This window comes from Acyrthosiphon pisum, chromosome X (genome assembly GCF_005508785.2).
Source record: "Acyrthosiphon pisum isolate AL4f chromosome X, pea_aphid_22Mar2018_4r6ur, whole genome shotgun sequence".
In the NCBI taxonomy this organism is placed as follows: domain Eukaryota; kingdom Metazoa; phylum Arthropoda; class Insecta; order Hemiptera; family Aphididae; genus Acyrthosiphon; species Acyrthosiphon pisum.
This window is the reverse complement of record NC_042493.1, coordinates 56,684,079-56,689,597: the sequence shown is the minus strand read 5'-3', so window position 1 is coordinate 56,689,597 and position 5,519 is coordinate 56,684,079. Positions and strand designations below refer to the sequence as shown.

At 28.5% G+C, this 5,519-nt stretch overlaps 1 protein-coding gene across 1 annotated transcript in view; it reads right to left on the bottom strand.

Moving 5' to 3' along the window:
* LOC100573761 (ethylmalonyl-CoA decarboxylase-like) overlaps positions 1-5,519 on the bottom strand; it is a gene marked incomplete in the record, with an annotated part of 7,469 nt that overhangs the window by 808 nt on the left and 1,142 nt on the right.

Genomic DNA, 5,519 nt, shown 5'->3' with positions numbered 1-5,519 from the left:
ATTTTCAAAATATTTTGACTTGTTTTGAGCTGTTTACGGACAATTTCAAATTTCAATTTTTTTAGTTTTTTTTTTCTGTAAATACCTATTAATAAAATTGTATTTGTTGGGCCAAAAAGCGTGACATTCAATACAAGGATCCTTATATATTGTTTCAATAGCAGTTGAAAAATATTAAAAATACATAGGCACAATTTTTTTTTATAAACATTTAAGATTGGAATTTTGACAAAATATATCAAACTTAAAATTTAATAATTATTTTGTAAAATTTAAAACAAGATTCTACGTAAGATCTGTAACCAAAAAATCTAAAAAGTACATAAGCACTGTTTATTTTTATAGTCATTTTAAGTTCAAATTAGGACGAAATTCCATATTAAAAACCTATAATAACTATTTTAGTTATTTTGTTGTGATTGTATAATATTATTCGTGGGTACTTGAAACTTCTAATGTATACTATTATATAATTATGATAGTATTACGGTTGTGTTGATATATAACGCGTTATAAGTACCTAATGGATATTGTGATATGATTAATTTGGAATTTATTATAGGTAGGTACCTATTATAGGTCAAATTTTTTTTTATACCATAGATATAAGTATATAATACGTCTTATACCTAGACCGACATACCGTCTCCGCTCAGAATCGTTTTTCTTATACAATGATATTATATCATTGAATTCAAATTTAATACCATCCATTATACAGTGACCTACTTGTAACCTACTGTAAATCAGAGTGACATCCACTTACCCACCTTTTTAATTCTACTTATTTTAATTGATATAAACCTAATAAATAACGAGCTTCTTTTAATCAAATTCAATTAAGTTAATTTATAAATAATTAAATAATAAATATAACAAAAATAAAAATAATTATTGATGATGCATATTATTACATAACTATTTACTAGAATAGGAAATCAGAAATTTAGTTAAATTTATTTATTGTTCCATTAACCAGAATTCTTCAAGAAAAATAACTTAATTACACATAATATTATAGCAATTTAGGTGTATCGTATATATAAAGATAAACTATACCATACTGTAATATTGTAATAATAATAACAATAATAATAATTAATAAATACTAATAAGTAATAACTAATAATTAATATGATATTATATTATTATATTGAGATAAATACAAATCACAAATGTACAATTCTCAAGAACATAATATATCACAAAAAAAACACTTCGTAAACTACGTGTACAAATGGTTAAGTAAAAAAAATATAAGATCTTTAAACACTATAAAGATGTGATGTCATGAATAAATGCCAAGTATATTGAATTTAAGTAAACTTATTTTGTTTCAATAATTTATTTACTTAGCGAGAAATTATTTCTTAAAATAAACAAAGTGTGATGAACAAAATAATTAAACGGCATAGGACAATTAAAATATAACTTATTTTTATTTTTTAAATATTATTATTAATATTTATATACTATTCTAAATAATTCCTCGCCAAATAAATAAATTATTGAAACAAAATAATAAGTTTACTTGAATTCAATATACTTGGCATTTATTCATGATATCACATCTTTATATTGCTTAAAGATCTTATATTTTTTTTTACTTACCTAACCATTTTTACACGTAGTTTACGAAGGGTTTTAGTTGTGGTATCATTAATTTTTATTATAAATGCAAATAATAATAATGTATCTATATTTTAGATTCTGAGCGGAGCGAGGAAGCTAGTAGTTTTACAATGGTGTTTATTTTTTTAATTTATTTTTTTTTATCTTGTATAAAAAATTTCTAACAGAAGGAGTGCTTCGGTTTCATCATATAGTACCTTATATTTTAGCAAATTGGATCAAAATAGTACTTTAAAAAGGTCATTTTTATGATTTTCTCAATAATTATTTAATGCCACAGGAAAAACTACCGAAAAATATTTTTTTACATAGTTTCATAGTTTCAAGATGTTAAAAAACAACGTTTTTATTAAAAAATTATATTTTTAAATATTTTTTATCTTAATAATTTTTTTAATTTTTACTTTTTTGAATGACAGCATAGAGTTGATACGGTACGCAACCGACGACAAGTACAAAGTACAGGCGTCGTAGCCACCTATCTGCACTTCACAAACCGCCACGACGGGTTAGGACGGCGCGACACAGCCGACTTCCACACCATACCAAAAGGCACAAGGTTGAACGGGAAGGCAAGTCGCAGTGGACAAATACCGGCCGCCGGAGGTATACCCCTCTCCCTCACCAACCGTCTGACCGTTAACACACCAGTAAAGATTTTTGGTACCATGCACGTAACACTGAACACGGTTCTCGTTTATTTTGCGTATTCACCACGGCCTTTGCCATGCCGTAGAAACATCATTGTGTTTTGTTATTGTTCTCTTTTGTATTATATTAATATACCTACTCACGACGCTAACCACGCCGTTACAAATTGTAAATTCACTTGTTTTAAATAAACGTCCCCCCGTGAACATAACCACACCACATACTAGTCGTGTTGTTAGTTATTTTGGCGGTTTTAACTGTGAGTGTCGACACCTCGACATCACCCTGAACCAGGACTACCGCGGAACATCAACCCGTCGTGTCCCGCGTCAGAGTTTTAATTCCAAAGCAGAATATTTTTTCAATTATTTTGATTCATAAAAATCGAATTTAGGGCGAGCATTTTATGAGTTATAAGTATTTAAAGTTTTGATGGGCGGAGTGGAGTGGAGTGGTATGGGGTTACCCTGCAAAATGTTTGTCCACTACTCCGCTTGTCTAAACTTTAAATACTTATAACTCATAAACTACGCATCCTAAATTCGATTTTTATGTATCAAAATACTTAGAAAAATATTCTGCTTTGGAACCTGAAATTAAAACTCTATATTATCGTTCAAAAAAGTGAAAAACTTAAATAAATATAAGGATAAAACATATTTAAAAATATGATTTTTTAGTAAAAACGTTTTTTTTAAGTTACTTGAAAGTATGTAAAAAAATATTTTCAAAAACATTAATACTTTTTGAGATAATGAGTGTTTTACGCTTAATGAATCACTCTATATATTATATAGTATATTGTATAAAGTAAATATACAACAAATAATTTTTTTTTGATATTTATAAAAAAACAAAACCAAAAAAAATGGACACTGAAAATGTGCCTTAAACAGCTCAAAATAAGTCAAAATTTTTGAAAAATGTTATGGTGTATAGAAAATGCTATAATATAAACATTCAGTCAAAATTTCATGTTCCTACGGTCATTTGTTGTAGAGTGGCATCAAAATCGATTTTCTCGAAAACAGACTGCGTAAAAGTTTCTGTTTTTCCTTAATTTTTCTTTTGTTTCTCACTGCGCTTTTGAAAACTACTGGACAATTTTATTTTTGGTCCCCCCAAAGTACCAACCAGATTAACTTTCCTATCCGAAAAGTGAAACTATAGTTTAAGAAAATGTAAGTATTTTTACTGTCCTAAAAGGTGATGACAAACACAAAAATAAAACATTTTAATTTAAAAAAAAAACACATTTGTAAATTCAATAAATTGATCGCTCCGCTCAGAATATAAAATACAATAAGATTAAACTTCTAGTTCAAGTTAGAACAGTCTGAACAGGTTAACTTTATCTGCAGACTAACCCAAAACTGTTATAGCATTTAATAAATTATAGGTACTTATTATATATTTTACTAATTTAATGGTGAAACTAAACAAATTTTGAAATTTGAGTAAAATTATGACCATTTTTTTTTTAAGGGGAGGGGGGTGCATATTTGCGGTGCAGGGCCGGTTTGATCCATATTTCCCGGGCCGAAAAAATTCGCCAATCTGCCCCTGACTATAGAGCATACTTCACACGTCAGATTGCCATTTAGCTCACAAATGATACAATAACCTTTTTATTCTCCTACAGTAAAGTTCACAATACATGCTCAACTTGAAAATTTTCGGTAATGCATACCTACTATACTGGTATGGCTAAGTATTTAGGTGGTAATATTATATCAACTTTTTAGGTATTCCATAATAATTTTTTTCGGCTTCGATTATAATTGAATGGTACCTAATTACTATTATAACTTGTAACTATTATTTCACACGTCACCCTAAAAAAAGAAGCTCCAAGTTCACTGCACACATCTGTAGATATCTAAGTATCTATATTCATACACTATTATGGACATTGCACTTGACGTATAGTTATAACTAGGGCCGTATTTACACTTTTTGAGCCCTGAGTTAACAATATTTGTACGCCCCCCTCCAAAAAAAAAAAAAATTAATCCGCTTTTTAATTGTTAAATTGTAGTTCTTTATTTATGAAAATGTTGTTAAAAACACAGATCACGATGATACATTATTTTAATTATTGTAAAAATGTATAACAACATACAATTGTATTCTATAAAAATAATTACAAAAATGAATAGGTAGTTATCATTGATTGACAAAATGAGTAAATGACACAAAATGGCCGTATCATAGTCATGCAATGCAAAAATCCCAAGTATAGGTAGGTAAGTACTCAAAGTAATTCTTACCAAAAAAATTGTATTTATACAATATATACCGGTGACACTCGAATTGCCTCCCAAATTTAGGTAGGTGACCTTTTTTTACTCGAATTGCCTCCGGGTGTTTTCGGAGGCAATTCGAGTATACCCAAACGGTCTACTCGAATTGCCTTCCATAACTTACCTGGATTATTAACTAATATATCGATAGTTGTACGTGTAACTACTATCGATTATTATATTATTCCGTAATGTTCAAAAATAAAATGTTTAAGACAGTATTTTCCAGATAAATTAATTATTCGAATGCAATAATCTTATTCGCGATTAGTGATTATCAGTTAATGATTAGTCTATCATCTCCAGTTCAACACAGTCAGTTTCGTTTTCTCAACCACGATAAAATAACATGTTTATATAGTACACATAATACATATGTTACATATAATTTTATAAAAATGAACGTGATCATCGAAAACAGCGAAAAGGGTAAAACCATTATAATATGTGATGGTTTTAAGTTTGGGTACCAAAAAGAATTAGCTAATGACATTAAACGGTGGACATGTACGAAAAAAATGTGTACAGCTTATTTGAAAACTGATCAACTCAATAAAATCCAGTTCGAAAATAGTAAACTTAATCACGATTGTGCGAAAGACTCGGAGCAAAAAATCAACAGACACATACTCAGCAACAAATTGAAACGAAAAGCTTTAGAACAGATCTCTGAAAGACCAGCAAAATTATTTCACGACGAGATGAAAAATTGTTATATAAGTTCATTAACAAGCTCGGACGTAACTTACATGAAAAATAATATGAACCATGCTAGGAATTCTATTTTATCCAAAATTGCCTTAGGACGTAAATGAAGTTCATAGAATTTTATCGTCCATTGAAGTTAAACATTTATAGATGAGAATTTTTAATGATAAATGACTCATCAAACGGTTTGGTGATGTTTTCATGTGATGAAAATATCAGTTTCTA